Source organism: Accipiter gentilis, chromosome 12 (assembly GCF_929443795.1).
Source record: "Accipiter gentilis chromosome 12, bAccGen1.1, whole genome shotgun sequence".
Lineage (NCBI taxonomy): Eukaryota > Metazoa > Chordata > Aves > Accipitriformes > Accipitridae > Astur > Astur gentilis.
The window spans coordinates 24762178-24781544 of record NC_064891.1 but is presented as its reverse complement, the minus strand read 5'-3'; the positions used below and the strand labels follow the sequence as shown (position 1 = coordinate 24781544).

The 19367-nt window shown below is 44.2% G+C and overlaps 1 protein-coding gene across 2 annotated transcripts in view; it reads left to right on the top strand.

The window, feature by feature from the left end:
* Window positions 1-13109: 13109 nt before the first annotated feature.
* WDFY3 (WD repeat and FYVE domain containing 3) overlaps window positions 13110-19367 on the top strand; it is a 186763-nt gene continuing 180505 nt past the window's right edge. Inside the window, exon 1 of one of the 2 annotated variants that reach the window (XM_049815170.1) lies at window positions 13110-13513. The gene's annotated coding sequence lies outside the window, so the exon portion shown is untranslated. The remainder of the gene's footprint in view (window positions 13514-19367) is intronic. The other variant, XM_049815166.1, reaches the window with a different exon arrangement.

Sequence of the window (19367 nt, the reverse complement as noted above, 5' to 3'; positions counted from 1 at the left end):
AGTCTTGATTAAACTTGACCTAAGTGAGAATACAGTTGGGTTAATAATATTATGTTTGCTCAGACTGTAGTTCTAGTATACTTTAGAGTGGAGGAGGACTAAACTATTGTTTTACAGAGGACTAATATAGCAACTTATTTTTGTAAATGCTGTGCAAGTTCTTCATTGCTTATGCCTGGTTCTCACATTCTTGTTTCAGTAACTGTTTTTTTGGAAAATGCGTTATAATTCAACCTTATCAGCATTAATCTTTGTTCTCTATCTAACAGTTAGTAAATAGGTTATTTTATACTTTTATGCCTTTTCAGATAGGCTGTAAATATAGCTGTCTGTGTAGTTTTTTATTATTTGTGTTTAAAAACAAACACACAAAACACTAAAGCAAAAATCCCTACAGCAATCCCTACTTTTGAGAGACAAGTTAAGGAGAAACTTAGAAATGAAATGCATTCACATGGATCCTGAGAGACTAACAGCTGAATGCAATATTTTGAAAAACAGTACTTTTGCCTGGGACTACCAAATTAGGATATATTTTGGTAGTTCAGATGAAACCTATCTCCTTTTGTCTGACTGAAAGGACCAAGCTAGATGCTGTACCTCCTCCCAATGTCTTTAGAGTATGGCCCTTCATTCCATAAAACCCAGGCTAGTTTTTTTGAAGGCTGCCTGATTTTTCAAGTAGAAGAGAGGAGAGGAGGGAGTTTGGTTGTGTAGCTGCCTCCAGAAGCTACTTGCAGCTTCAGAGCAGATACCAATTCCCTCCTCCTACACGCAGACAGCTCCCCCCCCCTTGCAAACTGTCTGCAACCTGCAGCCCTGCTGCAGGATTCACCTGTTCAGTTGTGAAACACAGACCATGCCAGGCATCTCCTCTGCAAGGCTTTGTAAAAAAACCCAACCAAACAAAAAAATGCCTCAAAGTGGAGCCAGTAGCTTGAAAATGGCTTTATCTTTTTTTAGAACGTTAGGTGCTGGAGGTGCCACTCTCGGGTTCCAGCTGCCCTGAAGGCAAGCCTGCAGCCCATGGCACAGAGGGTGGCCTCGCAGAGTGCACCCACCCGGTGTTCCCACAGAGACACGAGCACCTGATCCAACACCCACCCAGTTGAGAGACGGACGTGTAATGCCTAAGTTAGATGTTTTCACAGACCAAAAACCCAAACCTGAGGGAAAGATGATACTTTCCTGGAAGTAGCTATTTAAAACATCAAGTAAATATCTACATTATGACTCTTGTAGGTGCAACAACTTGAAAATAAAGTAATATATCCAGGTGCCACATCTTTTTCACAATAGCATGCAAATATCTCCTACAATTTTGGGCAGACCATCTTTCTGAATTGGCCACTTCTGCTTCTCACCTGCTCATGGAGCCAAAAAAATAGCAGTTTGTATATTTTGGGAAGGGGGTGAGGGAAGAAGCAGATGAAGGTTTTTCTATATGGATTGAGATGACCCAAAATGAAAGCAGTTGTGCAAAAGAACCAAATTGGAGATCTGTTCCCCTGATCTATGCTGCTCACATGTACCAGCGTGCTGTGTCTGGCCCTCGGAAGGAGCACACAGCCTTTCCCAGCTGAAAGCCCAGTTGGACCTGTTCAAGTACACAAATGATACTCTTCAGGCCACCTCCATTTTTTTGCTCAACTTATAAAACAGCCCACCCCCCCAAAAAAGCTCTGTGCCCTTCCCTGCACCTGGCTCTTTCAAGCAGCTCTCTCCCCTCACAACGTACCTCCAAAAAATCTCCTCTGCAGCCTGTTAGACACAATTCCTCTTGCTCCAAATCACTGCTCCCCTGCAGAAAAAACCATAAGCTGGCATGCACGCGCAGCAACAGCGCAATCCCACCCCTATAGCACCTGCAGGAGGGCAATGAGGGGAAAAAGCCTCTCCAGGTGCGGTGTGTGCAATTGCCTGCTGCTGCCGGGGGGACAGGGCAGAGTCAGCTCTGAAAATCTGCGTGGGGTACCGGGAAAGGCCGAATGTGCCAAATGGACTGGCAAAAGGCAGAAAAGCAAGGTGCGACTCTAAATCAGAAACTAAGCAGCTTTGTGCAATTAAAGCAAGATGAGTCTGGCCTGAGTTTAGCCTTCTGGCTGGTGGTGAGAAGGTGCCGAGATGCTGCCTAGGCTGGACATGGTGTTTTGGTGTGCTGGGGCTACAATGTGGCCGTGTTGGCATTGCCCTGGAAACAGGGAGAAAGCCCTGCTCTGGAGGCTGCCTTACAAAGGGCTGCTAGTGGCGATAGGACATCTGGAAACCACGTGCAAGCTGCAGATGGTGGAAATGTGGTACGTGGGAAGCATGTGAATTGCTCAGTAAGCCTCTAGGAATGGTGATGGAAACTCCTACATGGTAGAGATCTTCCTTGGGTGTCTCAGGAAGGAGTTTATCATCACAGTGCAAGCTACAGCTTACACTCATGCAAAAAATGTCAACGTTATTTCTGGATAGGGAGATTGAGTCACCTTTCAATTTTAGGTAAATCTGATGGGTGGTTTGTGTGACAGAGAAACAGGAATTGAATAGCATTTGTAGGTCACGTAATACAATCCCCTACAGCAGGTACAACTATACCGTCAAGTCCTGTTGACAAAGCAATCTCACCTTGAATTTAAAAGCTATTTTACTACTGGAAAATTGTCACAGAAATGTGATTCCTTTCTCAGAGTATTAGGAGGCATGTGAGCCAATGTAATTTGAGGGTTTTGTTTTGTCTTGTCTTCCCCCAGTCTTTAGACAGTCATAGAGGAAAAAACAAATCCTGTAACTTAAAATTATATTGATTTTTTTCCCCCCGATTAATATTTCCTGTTTAAGGTTGCATCATTTATAAATATTAAAGTCCCCTAAATTAATTCAATACTGCCAGTCTACCACAAATTCAGTTCTTGGTATGAATTGTGCTGTGAACTCAGGACGTTCTATGCTTTAGTCCTGAAGTTTGTTTAAATTTGCTTCATTTTGCCTTTTCACTAGTTGTTCTACTGGAATCTGGACCAAAGACCACTTCATGGGAGTCTTTTCCTCAAACTTGTAATAGGTATGTTTAAGAACCAGCTGTGATTCCTGGGTGAGGGGAATGAGAAGATAAGCATCTGTAACTGGTGAGTTACTCTGTATCGCAGAGGCTGAAGTCCAGCACGTTTTCTCCTGCAGTCTTTATCTCTGCCCGAAGGTGAGTCATTTTGGTAATAATTCAATATTGTGTCATAAATCATAGAAAAAGCTAGATCAAAGACCTCCTTATGAGGGATAACTGAGGCTTTGGGTGGCCAAAAGATTGGCACCTCTTGAAGAAGCTGGAGAATAGAATTACTGCAGCAACTGTGTCTGCAAGCATTAGCTCTTACCTCTTTGGCTTTGACAAGAAGAGCTAAGCTAAGGACAGTCCTCTTCTCCCAAAAAGGTGGTTTGTGGCTTTCCTTCAAATGGGAAAGGAAAATCTCCTTGCATGATCTTTCATTAGGTGACATGGAGAAGAAACAGCTGAAGTCTTGTCTGCACGGGTCCATCTCTGTAACGTTTAGAAGCTATTGAATATGACATTCATTATTTTCCGTATAGATATCACTCCTTTACCTTGATTTACTTCCTGTAGCATCTGCTGGAAAATGTAATGTTTTAGACACATGTAGTGAATATTCCTATTAGCCAGCTAAGAGAGATTTTTCAAGCTCTGTTGGCCACTTCCCAGTTCCCAGAACACAGATTTTGCAGGAACTGTCCTCTCTTTGCTCAGATGTGATAGTCAGCATTTTCTGCCGATGACAAGAGTATATCCCCATGCCTTTCTGATCGGTGCCTTAAAGTGGAAGTAAAATCAGGTGCAGGATTTGCAGTTTTTCTCTTCAGAGGGGACAAGAGGAAATGACGGGGAGAGACAGCTAATCGGTTGAAAGATTTGCACTCCAAATGAGGGAACACCAGCAGGAGGAGTTTGTGGGAAGGGACTGTTTTCCAGAAGCCTTCTTTGGACGTTTTGAGAGAGGAGGGTGGCACATGCAGTGACAGCAAGTGTGTAATAACACTCAGGAATGTCTTCTGTCAGAGCCCCATCAAATTTCAGAGAGTCCTGCACTTGTTTTCTTACTGCTGACAATGTACAAAACTATCCGGTGTTTTGAGGAAGAAATGATCACATGATGGAGGAGAAGGAGGCAGGGGAAGAGATGAGAGGATTAAAATAAATATGCAAGCTAGTTTGTGTGTTTCTTGATCAGTTGATTTAAGGAAAAAGAAGAAGTAAGTTTAAAATCGTGCAGGGAAACTGCTGTCTTTCATACCCAAGTCTTATTTTCAGACATGTTATCCATTAGCAATAAAATATTCACACTAGCTACAGACATCATTGGGGTGAATATACATCTGGCAAGGTAGTGTCCAAACCCCGTCCTGTCTGACTGACCTGTGTGGCTGGCTTGAACTTCAGAAGTGGGTATGCTGGTTTTGGCTGGGATAGGCTTAATTTTCTTCATGGCAGCTACTATGGGGCTATGTTTTGGATTTGTGCTGGAAATAGTGTTGATAATTCAGGGATATTTTCATTATTGCTGAGCAGTGCTTACACAGAGTCAAGGCCTTTTCTGCTCCTCACACCACCCCACCAGCAAGTAGCCTGGGGATGCACAAGAAGTTGGGAGAGGACAGAGCTGGGACAGCTGACCCCAACTGACCAAAGGGATATTCCAGACCATATGACGTCATGCTCAGCATATAAAGCTGGGGAAAGAAGAAAGGCGGGGGGATGTTCGGAGTTAGGGTGTTTGTCTTCCCAAGTAACCATTATGCATAACGGAGCCCTTCTTTCCTGGAGATGGCTGAACACCTGCCTGCCGATGGGACTTAACGAATGAATTCCTTGGTTTGTTTTGCTTGCACGCGCAGCTTTTTCTTTACCTATTAAACTGTCTTTATCTTAACCCACAAGTTTTCTCACTTTCACTTTTCTGATTCTCTCCCCCATCCCACTGGGGAGGGGAGTGAGTGGCTGGGTGGGGCTTAGCTGCCAGCTGGGATTAAACCAAGACAGTGCATTACATCAAGCCGCAACCACTTCTCTTGCCTCAGGAGGTACATTTATAGACTTTGCAGCTGGGCCTTCAGTTCATTTTCAGAAGCCTACATTTTACATCTGATAGTAGCAATTGGGTGTTGAGAGAAAAACCCATTCTTTTAGGCAGTATTTATGCATGAAAAAATTAAACGAAGAGCATAAGGAAGCTGACACCCAAGTACTGAGTTGGTTGTAGTTTTGCCATGGGACATTCGTACATGGCTTCTTCCAGAAGTTTTGGTTAAGCATTCATTTTGCCTATTAAAAAACCTTTTTTGCAAAAGCTGGTTGGCCAAAACGATGAAACCATACAAAGCCAGGGGTTTCTTCTTTCCTCTTGTGTCTCAAGGTAAAGTGTCATTTTTACATGTTTAAAGTACCGTATGCTGATGTACAGATGTACTATGCTGCTGACAGATAATTATCGGTACCAGTCTGCATAAATCAATGAAAAGCTAAGACACATTAAATCTATTTCTTAACCCTGCAATAGAGGTTTTGCAATGCATGAGTACACTGAGCGACGATTGTAGACCAATAGCTAGAATATTCTGGGAAACTATTTGGGGTTCTGAGGAAATCGCATGGTATTGTGGTAACATGGGCTCAGAGACTAACACATCTAGCCATTTGAAAAGCACCAGGTAACTTCTGATTATAGATAGCATGAACTGTGCTTTGTTATCCTTGAGTCCACACAAATATACCAAGGCTGTAGCTTATCTCGACTACAATGTCAGTTCTCTGGACACTGGATGTCATGCTTATTTTAACCTGCTGGTTTTTCCACTTTTCTCAATAGGCAGACTCCTAAAGAATGATCCAGTGGAGATGTGGACCCTGTATACTGGGTTTAAGCCTATTGACAAAGCATGGGCTCTTTCCAGTCATGTTTCACATGGCTTGCTCAGAAGCAGCCCTTAGTTACCTGGCAATCTACCACAGAATATTCTCATCATCTACTTTTGGAATAGTCAATAGTTTGGCTAATGAGAAATCTCTTTGGATCACCTAGCTGATGTAACATAATTATTCAACTTGGAGATAGAGGACACACTGCTTTTATGTTTGAATTGAAATGCCCTTCCCAGACTATGACTTGAAGGGAGACTGATGATGTAAGTTGCTGTTAACAAGGCTGCCACAAGCACTGACAAGATTTTTTGTTGTTTCTTAAAACTAGTTTTATATGACATAGCTAATAATATTAGAAGGGCTTCAAGCTGCCCGATTTGTTCACAGGCAAGAGACTGTCAAAGAGATTACTCCTTCTCTACAGTAAGCTCTGTACCCATCTAAAAGCTCCAGACTCCCTCCATGTACACACAAGCAATTCTAACGATATTGAAGAGGAAGGGACTTCCAAGTTCTTCCAATGCAACATTAGTCATAGGAGGATCTAGTTCCATTTTGAATGAAAATGTAGGGGGTTTAGGAACAAATGTGTATAAAGTGGTTGTAAATACATTAAGGCTAGGAATTAAATGGAAGAAGTAGCTTACCGTGGAAACAAAAAGTTTTTGAAACAGCCTTTCTGAAGTGACATCAAGCTTCATATAGCTAATCTAGTAACTTCCTTTTTTCCACAGAACTTTAGTAATTTAGCCAAAGGGTTAACCTGCCATGTTGTTTTCAAAGGGCATGGTAAATAATAGTAAACAGTAAGTAATAAAAAATATTTTTAACTAACATGTTCCTTGTTAATTACTTGTCTGCTCTTTGAAAGCTGGAATAAAAGCAGTCCCCTAGTGATTTAGGAAATTAGGGTGTTCTAAATTTTATTTGGTCTCACAATTTTCTGTACTTACTGAAGTCTGTGCCGTGACAGACTCAGGTTGTCTGCAGATATACATAACAGAAACCTGTGGTAGCAAGAGTTTTGTTTAGTTGCATCAGTCACTCACTGGAAGAGAGAAAGTTAGCACTGAATTTGCATCTTAATAAATCAGATACTTTAGTTGTAGTGGGAAAGTATATGTTAAGGCAGTTATGAGAAAGCCCTTTTAGTTAGAGCTTTACAAATCCCTTTGCTTGTAAACATGTTCCTTCTCTTTGCTCTGCGGAGTTGTACAAGAAACCTTTTGGAAGACTTTCTGGTCCTTGGATTATTCCATGAGCTTGAAGCTTTTCTTGGATTAGAGTATCTTCCCAGGAAATCGATGGTGGTGTGGGAGTTTGTTTATCTGTGAGAGTGGATTGCATGCCTGAGGTTCTGTGACCGTTTTGTTCCAAAAATGATGTGTTTAAAAATAAATAAGGTATCTAACCCACTTCACTCAGTTTTCTTCCAGTGGGAAGTTGACCTGTGCACCTTGGATTTTTCCTATACCTCAGTCAAGGGACAAACAAATTTAATTTAACAGATAGAGCTATCTTTATGACCGCTACATCTAAAATAGAGCAATGTATGGGGTTTTATTTGATCAGTCATTTCAATCTCTCCAAGCTACCATTACGGCTTTCTGTGAAAGCCTGTAAAAATTAAAATATCTTAGACAAAAATAACACTCCCTCATTCTAACACCATGGAGTGTCTCAGTACATGTTTTGCACATCCTCTGAGGCTGTATCAACAATCCGAAACAGGCTGCAGTAAAAAGCAAATCATAAAACTAGGCAGCGTTTAGTGTCTTGACCTGTATCCTCTGAGGCTTCTGATGTGTACTGACCAAGAATAATCTGCAATGCTCACAGGATAAAATAGTGGGCATTAAAGGTTGTGCAGTGACTGTCAAGGTCAAAGCCAGTTCCGCAAAAGAAACCTGTTGAATCCTTGTTCTGTTAAACTTTTTCACAAAACCTGATAGCAAAGAGCAGCTTCTGGGTTCTTTTTTTCAGATGTACTGTACAGATTTCAAGTTTCTTCTAATATACAGTAATAAAATATGTACATATAGGATTTGTGATAGAAGAGCATTTTGCAGTCTCTTGGTATGAATACGTATAACTTCATCAAAATAAACAGGGTGTTATGTTATGCTCTGACCTAAGGGACTTTGTTTAAAACCATCTTTCCTAAAATCACCTGCCTTAAAGACTATGTTAATACTTAAAGATATTTCCCTTGTGGGCAAACCACTGTAAAATGTGCTTTTTCAGACTATTTCTTTTGAGATTCAACATATGCCTTCACAAGGTAGTCTTTCGTATGCCACGCAGAACGGTAACACCTTTGAACGACAAAAAGACAACCAGAGGTCTCTAGGACTGAACCGGCAGCATTGACACCACTGCAGGTCAAGCATATCACCAAGACAACCCTCTTTTCTTACTGTTTTTTAAACATTTCTTCAGAGGCACCAGATGGCAGCATTTTCCCTCACTCCGAGCGTGATCTCATCCTCTCGGATTCATTCCTGGGATCATCAGGCTTTGAGGCTGGGTAAGCCACAAGGACCTCAGCGGAACGGCATCCCCTCTGTCGCCACCTGCTCTTTTTCCTACTTTCATCGGACTTGTAGAGTCACATTCAGGTGGCCTGGATGCGATCCAGGCCCTTGAAATTGTGGTTTGCCTTTTGCCTGTGCAGGCCTTAAGAGTCCATAAGAATCATTAGCATACAGGCACGTAAAAACTGAGACCCAGCGAACGTGGCTCCGAGCTCTAAATTTTCCATATTTATTAAGTAGCATGCAGGGGTTTTTGATTTTCTGTTTAACTAACCGCTCTTTCCCACGTACAGGCATGCACAATGTTATTTTTGTTTACAAGCAAGTTTTGCATGTGTTCTTTTCTATCAACTCTTTATTCTTTGAATCTCGAAATAATATTTCATTGTACACCAGTTATGTATGACTAGTTATGTGCAACTAGGCTTGTAACCTCTGTAGCAAGAACTCTGTTCTGTACAAATAATCCGAGGCAGGGCAGGGATTTTTGAGAACTTAAGTTTGCAAGCTACGGTTTCTTTTACAGTTACAGATGTGGCCTAAAACTTTGTGGGCCAGGGATTCTGTTGTCGCACCATTCTTCTTCCTGCTTCTTCCCCTCATCCTCATGTTCTTGCTTATAAATTCAAGTCTGCTTTATCAGTGGCTTCGTCATAGAAGAAAAAAAACCCACCCACATTATGTTCAGATGTAACAAACTATTCATAAATAATCCATCTTTGAACTCTAAATCTGCAGCACTGGGATGCAAATGTTTGTTTACTTGAACTATGTGACTAACATCAACAGGCAGCGGAAGAAAGCTATTTATCCAAAATGGGGCTGGATTGCTGGGCCCCAGAGGGTGAAGGAGGAGTAGCCCTGGCTGCTGCTTTCTTTGACTGTTACTCCATCAGATTGCTGGTGTTTCTGCTGTGGTGACTCTGTTAATGCTTTACAAATGCTATGAGCTCAGCGGTAGACTATTTGTGGATTGTTTAATTTATTAACTTCTGACAAGCAGCCCATTATTTTTCTGAAGAACATATGTGACAAAGGATTTTTATTTTCTTAATTTTTCAGATTTAAGCCAAATTCAATATGAGTGTCACAGGACAGGGACACTAGACCCTCCACAACTCCACCCTTCCTCTTATTTAATACCAAAATTTATCTATAAACAAGCAGGAAGGAAGGAGGGGAGAGCACTTCTCAAAGGAAGTCCTAAGAATCTTGTATGGTGAAAATGTTAGGCTGCGTAAATTTAGAAAACAGTGCTATTTTCTTCTGTTCAAACTATTCTAATTTAAAAAAAGGCTAAAATTCCCTCAATTTTCTTTCCCTTTCTTGCAGCAATTTCTTTCCAGTTCTGGATTTGCCTGTACCTTGGTATTTGCTAATACATGCAATCAGGACAGATGTAGCTTTACTGCCCAAGACATGAAATAAATGCACCTGAAAGCTGAGCAGCATTGCACCACTGAAGGCCAATTGTGTTGGTTTTACCTTCTAATAAAGGAGGCAAAGAATTTGAAATATATCTCCACATTTTTTAATGATTGATGCAATCCCTTGTGCACAGTTGCTTTGCAAAGTGGAAGAAAAACTAACTGTAAATACTGTCTTTTGTCTAACTATAGCACTGTAATTACTAACTAGCTCCTTCACTGAGAAAGATAAGCAGGTACCTGTGATGAGCTTTTCAAGAGGAGAGGAGATGTTGAGAAGGTTAAAAGTGTTTCTGGTGTCACTCAGTATGGATTCTTACAGCCATTATTTATTTTGGAACTGTGACAACTGACCGAAACATGGGGACTACAAATAGGAATGCAATGAGCATTAACTGCACAAGAAGAAAAAAGCAATATAACTTGGCACGCAGCAAAACTTGTATCTGGCATACAGCTGTTTGTGCAACTCCCATTGCCATCCTGGAGGATTTTTGTGATTTCTCACTAAGTTTACCTCTACCAATAAAGAACTAGGAACAGCACCATCTCTGTAAGCTTTGATTCTCACTCAGTAGAGCTGGCTAAGACAGATCTTGTTAATCCTTTACATATGAAAGATGCGAGTATCCTCCTACACATAAATTACAGAGAGAAGATTTGTTTGTTTTGTGAAGTGTAACTGCTATGTACCATTCACAGACTGCATCTTGCACAGTAAGTGAAATAACTGTAGGAACATGCTGATGAAATTGGTGCTTCCCCTTGCTGCAGTCCAGAATAAAAACATACCAAATGGGGCCAAATTCTGCCTAATATTGTGCATCGCATTTTTGCTTCTAGACTGGCATGGCTTACTGAGGAGAAGGCACCTGTAAAAATTCAAATGTGCAAAGAAACATGCATGTTAGCTTTGAATGGACTCAGATACAGACCTTGATTGTTTTGTAGCGCACGTTCTCCACCGACTTCAAGCTTAGCCTTCACTCCAGGGCAAATTATTTCAGTCTCTATGTGACAGAATGTAACTCAACACACATACTTTTCCTTCTGTGTATACATTACTCCATGATATATACAAAACATGGTGAGTGCCCTCAAAAGGCATCCCCTGAAAGCAAATATACATAGTTTCATGTTTTGACTCTCCTCATTTTCCCTTCCTATTCTTGTAACGTTTCTCATATGGCCTTAGCTGTAGACAACCGTATTTTTTTTCCATAGCAGACAGTGATGGTTACTTCTGTTCACATATGATGTGGGAAGAGGAGGCTGCAAACAGCGGTTGGGTAGAGAGAGAGGGGTTGGGGAAGAGGTTGTTAATACAGTCTGCGTCCAAAAATTGAGGAAAAGTAGGCATTTAGTTAGGAAGGACAAAACAAGATGCACATGGCATAAAATTTACGTTTTTTCCAGGGACACAAGAATACCAACTAAGAGCTTCTGTCACTGATCATGTATTATAGTTGCTATGATAGAATTATGGCTGACATACTGTGCATGATTTCTCTCTTGGTGCCGAGTCTTCACTGATTATCCTGCACAGAAAAAAAATATAGGTATTGCAAAGGGCCAGTTGCCCCCATTCCAACCCAAACTGTAGCTGGGGCTGTTCTCCTGAGTTGGGCTAAATCTTGCTCCTGTTAATATAGTGAATTTAGGGGTGTCTAAAGACGCCTTTAACAAGTAAAGACAGTGTTGTATTGTGTAGGCAAGGAGGTTATAAACTTGCCCTTGCTTATTTTGTTTTTCAGTTGGGAGAAGTAGGATTTGTTTGGAGTTACACTTTTGTCTTCAGTGAGTGCTCCTTACCAGCTGAATTAGAGTCAGGCTCGCTCCAGACGTCCCTGAGTCTTAAGCAGAGGCCTCCTCCACCTAAATGGGAACAGGATGATTTCCACTGCCAGCTGAACAGCAGTACATCAGCCAGTAAAAACATGTAAGTGGATTTACATGTTTGATGCTAATGGCCAGAGAAGGAAGACTGGATAAATGGTATTTACTCCAATTATCCTCAAGTGCAGCAGAGTACACTGCTTCATTTGATAAGACCCCCTAGCAGAGGCAAGAGGCAATGGTCCTGGTTTCTGGTGCTTGTGATAATTTGCCCATGAAACACAAAGGCCTCGGATAGTTTGTGCATTCTTTATTGCAGCTTTTACCCCTGCAGCCAGATTTTCCAAAGTGCTATTTAGTCTTTTCAGTGAAGACTTCAGAAGGGATTTTGTAAATGAAAAAATACCCCAAACAAAAGTGCTAGAGGGTGAATGGCTGTTAGCAGCTGATTTCTTGAAGGAGGTAAGTTTATAAGTGACTGGAAAAAGGCAGAAGGGTATCTGGTCACGCACGTGTGGACACACCTTTGCACCATTCCCCAGGAGTCTCTGGGTGGATGAAGCTTGCCCGAGGTTTGCAGTGACCCCCTGTGCTGTGTGCTGGTGCTTTGTCCTTCTGACAAAAAGGAGTCCTTTGGCCACGGCAATTTAACCGAACATCTTGCTTAATTAGGAAAAGAGTAACTATTTCTGGGTTTAAATATTTGAATCGTATGGATGAAATTGGTTGGCCAGCACACACGTCTGTTCCACTTTTGTGCTTGATACTAGGGATATCCAGTGGACTTTCTCTAGAGGTACACTTGACGAAAAGCTAAGGGAAAGCACCTCAATCCCAACCCGAAGGCGGCCTCTTTGCTCCTGCGTTGACCTGCATTTCCTTCCTCTCGTCCCACACACTGGCTCCTGGCTGGGACGGCTTCTCCTCTCGGCAGGCTGGGTAGCGCGGCAGCTGCTCAGGCCTGTGGCCTCGGGGCTGGTGGCAGGGACAGAGGGGAGAGGACACCAGCTTTCAGTGCTAGAAGAGCGGGATTTCTGTCAGAGAGCGGGGAGAAACCAAACTCACCAAGCGTCTGCCCGGGAAACCCACCGCTCTAAAACGTAACATAATTGTGAAAAGCCCCAGAACTAAGAAGGGGGTCTGTGCGCCTGTCGAGCCCACCCGGTCTGGGTGAGGAGAAGAGCCCCTCGGTGCTCTGCCTTCCCGCCGAGGGGAGGAGGCGGCGGGCCGGTGCCTGAGGGGCTGCTCCCGCCGCCCGCCATTACAGACCGACTCTCCTCAGGCGGCCTCGCCGGGCCACGGGAGCGGCGGCGACCGCAGCCAGCCGGGAGGAGGAGGAGGAGGAGGAGCGGAGGGAGGAGGCAGCGCTGGCAGCCGGGCGGGGAGGGGGCACTCGGCGCCGCGGAGGAGGAGGAGGAGGAGGAGGACTTAAGATGGCCACCAGCCGCCGCGGAGAGCGGCCCCACTCCCTTCGCCCCGCCTCGCGCGGCCCCCTCGGCCCGGCCCGGCCTTGATGGGGCCGGAACGACCCCAGCGCCCGGACGCTGCAGCGGCGGCGGCACCTCCCGCCGGAGCCCGCCCGGGCCGCAGCGGGGGAGCCGCCCTCCCGGCCCGGCCCGCACCGCCCGGCCGCGGCCACCCCGTCGCGTAACCCCCCCCCACCCCCCGCCGAGCCGTGCCCGCGGAAAGAAGCGGAGAGAGAAGAGGAGAGGAGAAGAGAGACCGCCCGCTGCCCCTTCCCCGGCCCGCCGGGCCGGGCCGGGCACAGGGGCGCCGACGGAGATCCCCGCCACCTCCCGGTGAGTGTGCCTGGCGGCCCTGCCCGCCGCTCCCCGGCGCTTTGTTGCACCGCCGCCGGGCCTGGCCGCGCTGCGGGGAGACCCGCTGCGGCCCCCGTCCCTGCCGGAGCGCCGGCCCCGCTTGGCTCGGCCCGGCCGCAGGCCGCAGCGGCCGCCCCGCTCCCCGGGGATGCCGTGCGGGCGGCCGCCTCCCTCCGCCGGCTTGGAGGAGGGGGCGGCGGCGGCGGCGCAGGTGCCGGGGGTGATGGATCATTGTCACTGCGCGGGCGACCTCCCCCTCGGTTTTTTAATGTTCGTTTCAGTGGCCGCTCTCTGGTCGTGGCCCCCGGGGCAGGGCTGCCTGCGGGCGGGCGGCTCGGCCCCGGCGGGTTGAGGTGGGGTGGGGGGGGGGGCGGGCGGGCAGGGGCTGTGCCGGGTCCCCGGCCTGGCGTGGTCGCGGGGCGGGGGGGGCGAGGGGAGCCCGGAGCGGACGGCGGAGCCCCGTGGGCGCTGCGGCGGCTCTGGGCCGCTCCGGCGGCCTTTGTTGTGGCCGGGGAGGGCGGCTTTCCCGCGGGAGACCCGGCCCCGGGTGGGGGCCCGCCGGCCCCAGGCCTTGGGTGAGTGGGAGGGCTGGCGGGGAGCCGGGCCGCGGGGGGGGGGGCTGCCCGCCGCCCCGGACCAGCGCGGGGAGTGCGCCCAGCTCGCAGGCGAGGAGGGGGGTCGCTTTTTTCCCCTTAATTTTTTTCTTTTTTTTTTTACGTAATTAGTTATTTTGGCGGCAGTCATCGAGCTATCAACCCCGTGGTGCGGCAGGGACATTCAAGTTAAAGTACCTGGTGGGTTTCTCCCAGGTGCCTCCCCGGGGACTGGGAAGTTGTGGCTCCCGGGGGGTCCGGAGCATGGTGTGTGTGGGGGGGTTGTGGAGGTGCTGAGGTACCTGTTGCTTGTCTTCAACGTGGTTTTTGTCCTGCAGTTCTGGAAGGCGATCCACATAGATGAATAGGTTTGCATAGAGGCCAGTCAGTAGTGCTGGGTGCTGAGACCCTGTGTGATGTTCACCTTGAAAGATTAGGACCATACTTTCTAGCTGTGCTTATCTATGCCTGCATGAGAGACTTATGAAAGAAATAGTGCAGAGGACTAAATTATGTATTTTGACCTGTAGTTTCATGAATAATCTAACTGAAATTTCTTGGCTAACTAGAGTAAATCCCAAGATTTCAGTGTAGCTATGCTTGCAGGTCCTGGCCTTATTTTAATGATTGAATTTTATTTATTTGGCACCATAGGTTTGTGACAAGGTCTGTGCTTGTCCATGTATTGGACCATGAAATTTTCCTGTGGAAAACAAATGGTAGGTTTCCTGTCAAGAAAAGTAAATTTTGCATGTTGTAGTGAACAGAAATTATCAGCTAAGCCATAAACTGTACCGGAGCTGTGTTGCTGCCTGGTGCTTGTGCATGCCCCTGTGCCCAGTTATGGCTGTACAGCTGTGTGATGTGCCTGAGCTCACAGACTCCCATGGATCCAGGCTGCTTCTGCAGAGAGCCAGCTTGATTGCATCTTTGGCACATTTTGGTGACAAGCTAGTGGTATCTTGAAGTAGGCTATGTGAACAAACTGCACAGTTTGCTTGAAGTGGTGTTTCTGCAGTATTTTGCCTGTCCTATGCAGTGTTGGTAGACTTGCTTCATTTGCAGATATGAAACTTAGTGCTATGTGACTTGGTCAATTACAGTAAGTCAGCCAAATCCTTCTCTATGGTTTAGGGTATAGGCAGGCATCTCTATGCTTTTAGGTTATAGGCAGGCATGTTTATGAAGCAGAATGCATTGGGTACTAGAAGCACGCATCCATGTTTATATGGCATTGTGCCTTTGCTCCATGAGCCTGGTCAAGTGCTGGTAACCTAACTTATGAGTGGGTATCTCCACACTATGTGATGTCGGTCTCTTGAGCTCAATTGGAGCCAGCTCTGGAATACTCAGCACCATTGATAGCAACATGTTTTGGGTAGAAGAATGCCTCAAATATCAGTCGTGGTAGACGAGAGGTCAGTGAATGGTATTCTTCAGTTGGGTATGTGCTTGCTAGAAACTGGATGTGTTTGCTTTTCCAATTTGCTGGGCAGTTTTAGGTGGCTAGACTTGGAATAAATATATAGTATGGTTTGGGTTATATGGTTACAAGTATATTGCAGCTCTTAGCCAGCTGATCATCTTTGTGATTCAAATTGAAGCAAGTTAAGCACAATGCTGCTGTGATTTTTAGTATCTTCAGCACCCATTTAAAATGTGTTACAACATTTCTATATTAAGGTTTAATTAAGGGTTAGTGTGTCCAGTTGATTGTTTATTTGCAGTTAGGTGCATCAAGATCAGTTGCATGATAGTATTGTGTGGTATCAGTACTATGGGAAAGGAAATCTCATTTCTTTCTTTCAACACAGTGATATGCTAAGTAACAAAATTATTATAATTCTTGATATTTTCAACCCGGAAATAACAAATTTAGTTCAGAAGGCTACATTGTCTTGTTGCATCTTGCTACATGAATTGGCTGAGAAGGTATGCTAACCGTCATCTGGATGGGTATGAAAACCTTGGTATTTAGCTCTGGTTTACTGGAGCTAAACTGCCAGAAGAAGTGTACAAGGTGAGCAGGTCTTCAGGATGTACTGGTGTCTGTTGCTGTTAGAGGAATTCAGCAACGTGTTTCACATTTGCCAGTCTTACTTTAACTATTTCATAGTTTTCTGCAAGTGTTCAGTTGGATTTTTTAGCATACAGAAAACTTCTGGGATGCTTCACAGGCAGAGTATGGGGTGAGTGTGGGCAGATGTTCTGCTTACCCTTTGAAATGTTCAGGACTGACATGAGATTGTTTGGAAACTTTTGTGTTGGAACATGGTGTTTCACTTCCCAAATGTTAACGTTAACTGTTTTGTAGTGTTGGGTTGGGATTTGCTGGGGTTCCTGAAGATGTGCTAAGCTGAAGATGGTAAAGAAAGGCCAGTAGTTCCCCCTCTGATTGTTAGATTGCTGAAGGACAAATCTGCTGATGTTGATTAGCAGTTTCGTTCATGTTTCTAAGTTATTTTAAGTTCCTGTTGCAAAATAGTGGAAATACTGTTTCAGCAGTGGCCTTTGACTTGCAGCACTTCCTGCTGTGAGGAAATCTTGTATCATTTGTCCAAAATAAACAGATTTTGGAGAGGGCATATATGGTATGCTGTAAGAAACCATGCATCTTAGTCACAATTTACCCCGTAGTGCTTGCCTTTCTGACAACTAGAACTGTGGAAGTCTATTCTTGTGATAGTTACTGGAATGAAACTTGCATTTTGAAATGGGAAATAGAATCTTTTGGTGGTCCATAGTACAATTTTTGGGTATGTGTGTAGGGGGGAAACAAATGATTTCTTCATGGTTTTAATACTGAAGCTTTTAACTTCACCGGTTTCCTCCATGATTCTCTCTTTTTTGTTGGTGTTGGTGTTGCTAATTGCAATGGGCATTTTAAATGCTGTACTAAGTTGTGACAAATACTTACGCTATTAGTTTCTTTGAGTTATTGGCAACTCTGATTGTTTTTAAAAATACTTTTTAAATGTTACTTATGTGTCCTGAGGGACCTACAACTTGAGTTATAACTGGAACCCTTCATGTACCCTTCAGCATTGAAGGGACTGAGGCACGCTGACATAAGATTGTCATGTCTCCTGGAACAGCTTGCTTCTTTAACTTTGTAATTTGGTTTAGTTTTCATGTTGTAATAAACAGTTTCACTCTTTTATAGCTCCTGTTATCTTCTATTGGAGATATCCTGCTGCTGGGTTGTTCACACCTTGTCCAGGCTGCGTAGGAGAAGACAGGACATAATTATAAGTCCCCTATGTACATTTGTTTTAACTGTCTGTCCCACAGACAGTACAGAAAGTGTTGCTGTATACTGTATTCCTATTTGCGCTGTCATTGCCAAAGCTTCTGTTGTTACGTATGAAATTCTGCTAGTGGCTTGTAACATTTTAACTGAAGTCATTGGTGCAGATGTGAGGGCAGCATCTTGGCTCGGGTGATAGCACTGCAAAGTTTGCAGCACTGAATATGCATTATTGGTGATCTAGCCTTGAGAGCATCTGTTCGGCAAGCAACCTGTGTTTCATGATGCAGTAGTGCAAGCTTTTGCTTGTTGGTCAAGTCCCCTGTTCTTCTGTGATATTATAGGTAAGTGGATACACCACCTTCCTTTTTTTGACAGTAAAAGATAACACAGTACCTACAAACTCTTTGTGTTTGGGTCACCTGTTGGATGATGGGGATAAACAAAGTTAGATGATCTGTAGCACAGTTGTTGCGTATCTTGCTCAATCATTATGCTAATACTGTATCAGAGCTTAACAGGTGAAGGAGGAATAGGAAATACTGTATAAAACTGTTGGGTTAGTATTGTGTAGCATTTTCTGACTCAAAGTGGCTTTTTTAAACCCTCTATGTTGATTTGTTACCTGTAATTAAAAGGAATTTTTGTATGAATGGTGAAGGAGGGACAATCTTCAGCTAATTGGACTGTAGTATACATGCCTATAAAGCGTTTAAATACATAACTGTAACAGTTGCAGGAACTCAGCTTTTCTACTTGGTCTTTGAGGTAGCTGAAGGGTATTGGGGAGTGGTCGGTTATTCCCCATGCCCATCGCCTAGTTCAACATACCTCCTTTTTCGTTAGGGTTAGTCAGAAAGTACCAAAGATTGCTAGTTGCTCAGCTGAAATAGGGTTTCACACATTGGGTACCTTTTTCTTCCTCTCTCTAGGAGCTGCTACAAAAAGGGATTTGATGACTGCCATGAGGACTAGATAGCAGCAGCCTGGTGAAGAGGCCATGGCTTTGGTCTCAGGTGCTTGTGTCACTGTTGGGGGGAACTGGCTTACACCTGCTAGGAGCTCTTGGCTGGTACCGAGGCTTCCAGAACAGACGTGAAGTGCAGCATAGTCCACTGGCTGCAAAGAAGAAAGAATAGGTCTTGTTCCTTTGCTATTTGCTTTGCTCTAAATGTACAGGAGGGTTTTTTTTTATTTTTTATTTTTATTTTCCCATAAGTCTTTTGTGAGTGAAGATGACATGCATCTTCCCCCCCCCCCCCCCCCCCCCCCCCCATGAACAGCTCTGGGGCAAACTTTTCTGATTTGTTCTCTGTGTGGAAATGTGCAATCAACATAAGTTTTGACAATTGTGCTAATGTATTTGGAATTTTTAATAACAGCAGGGAATCTTTTTTGCTTTTTTTATGGTGTGGTTTGTTTTCTTTTTCTCTTTTCTTTCCCCACCTGTTGAGCAAAGCTGTGAGTGTGGAAGTAGAACTGTCTGTATTGAGATTTGGGAAAAAATTGTTTGATGTTTCTTTGGAGTTGGATTATTCCAGTGAGACCTACATGTCATATTTTGGGATCTTTCCCTTTTGAGGGAAAACAGTTTTGATTGCTTTGCCGGTTTTGGTGTTTCATCAATGTCCTGTGATGGATTTCTGCTTCTCTTAAGCATGTGACTTCTAATGCTTCTGTCATATTGCAGAATAGGAACAGATTTGCAGAACTTACTGTAGCACATGCAAAACAAGTATCTTCTAGAATTTCAAAAGCAATAGAACAGTGTTACGCTAGGAAGGAGTGAATTGTGTGGAAGAAATGAACAATAAGGGATGTTGAATGGTACAAAGACACATAGCTTCATATTTTTGGGTAAACATTAATAAATGTAGGAGAAAGATAAGATGGATGCATCTGAATTATAACAATCAGGTATGCATTAAAAAAATGTTTAGTTCTTATACCTTCACAGATACTATTTCCATGTCACGCATTTTATTACAATACT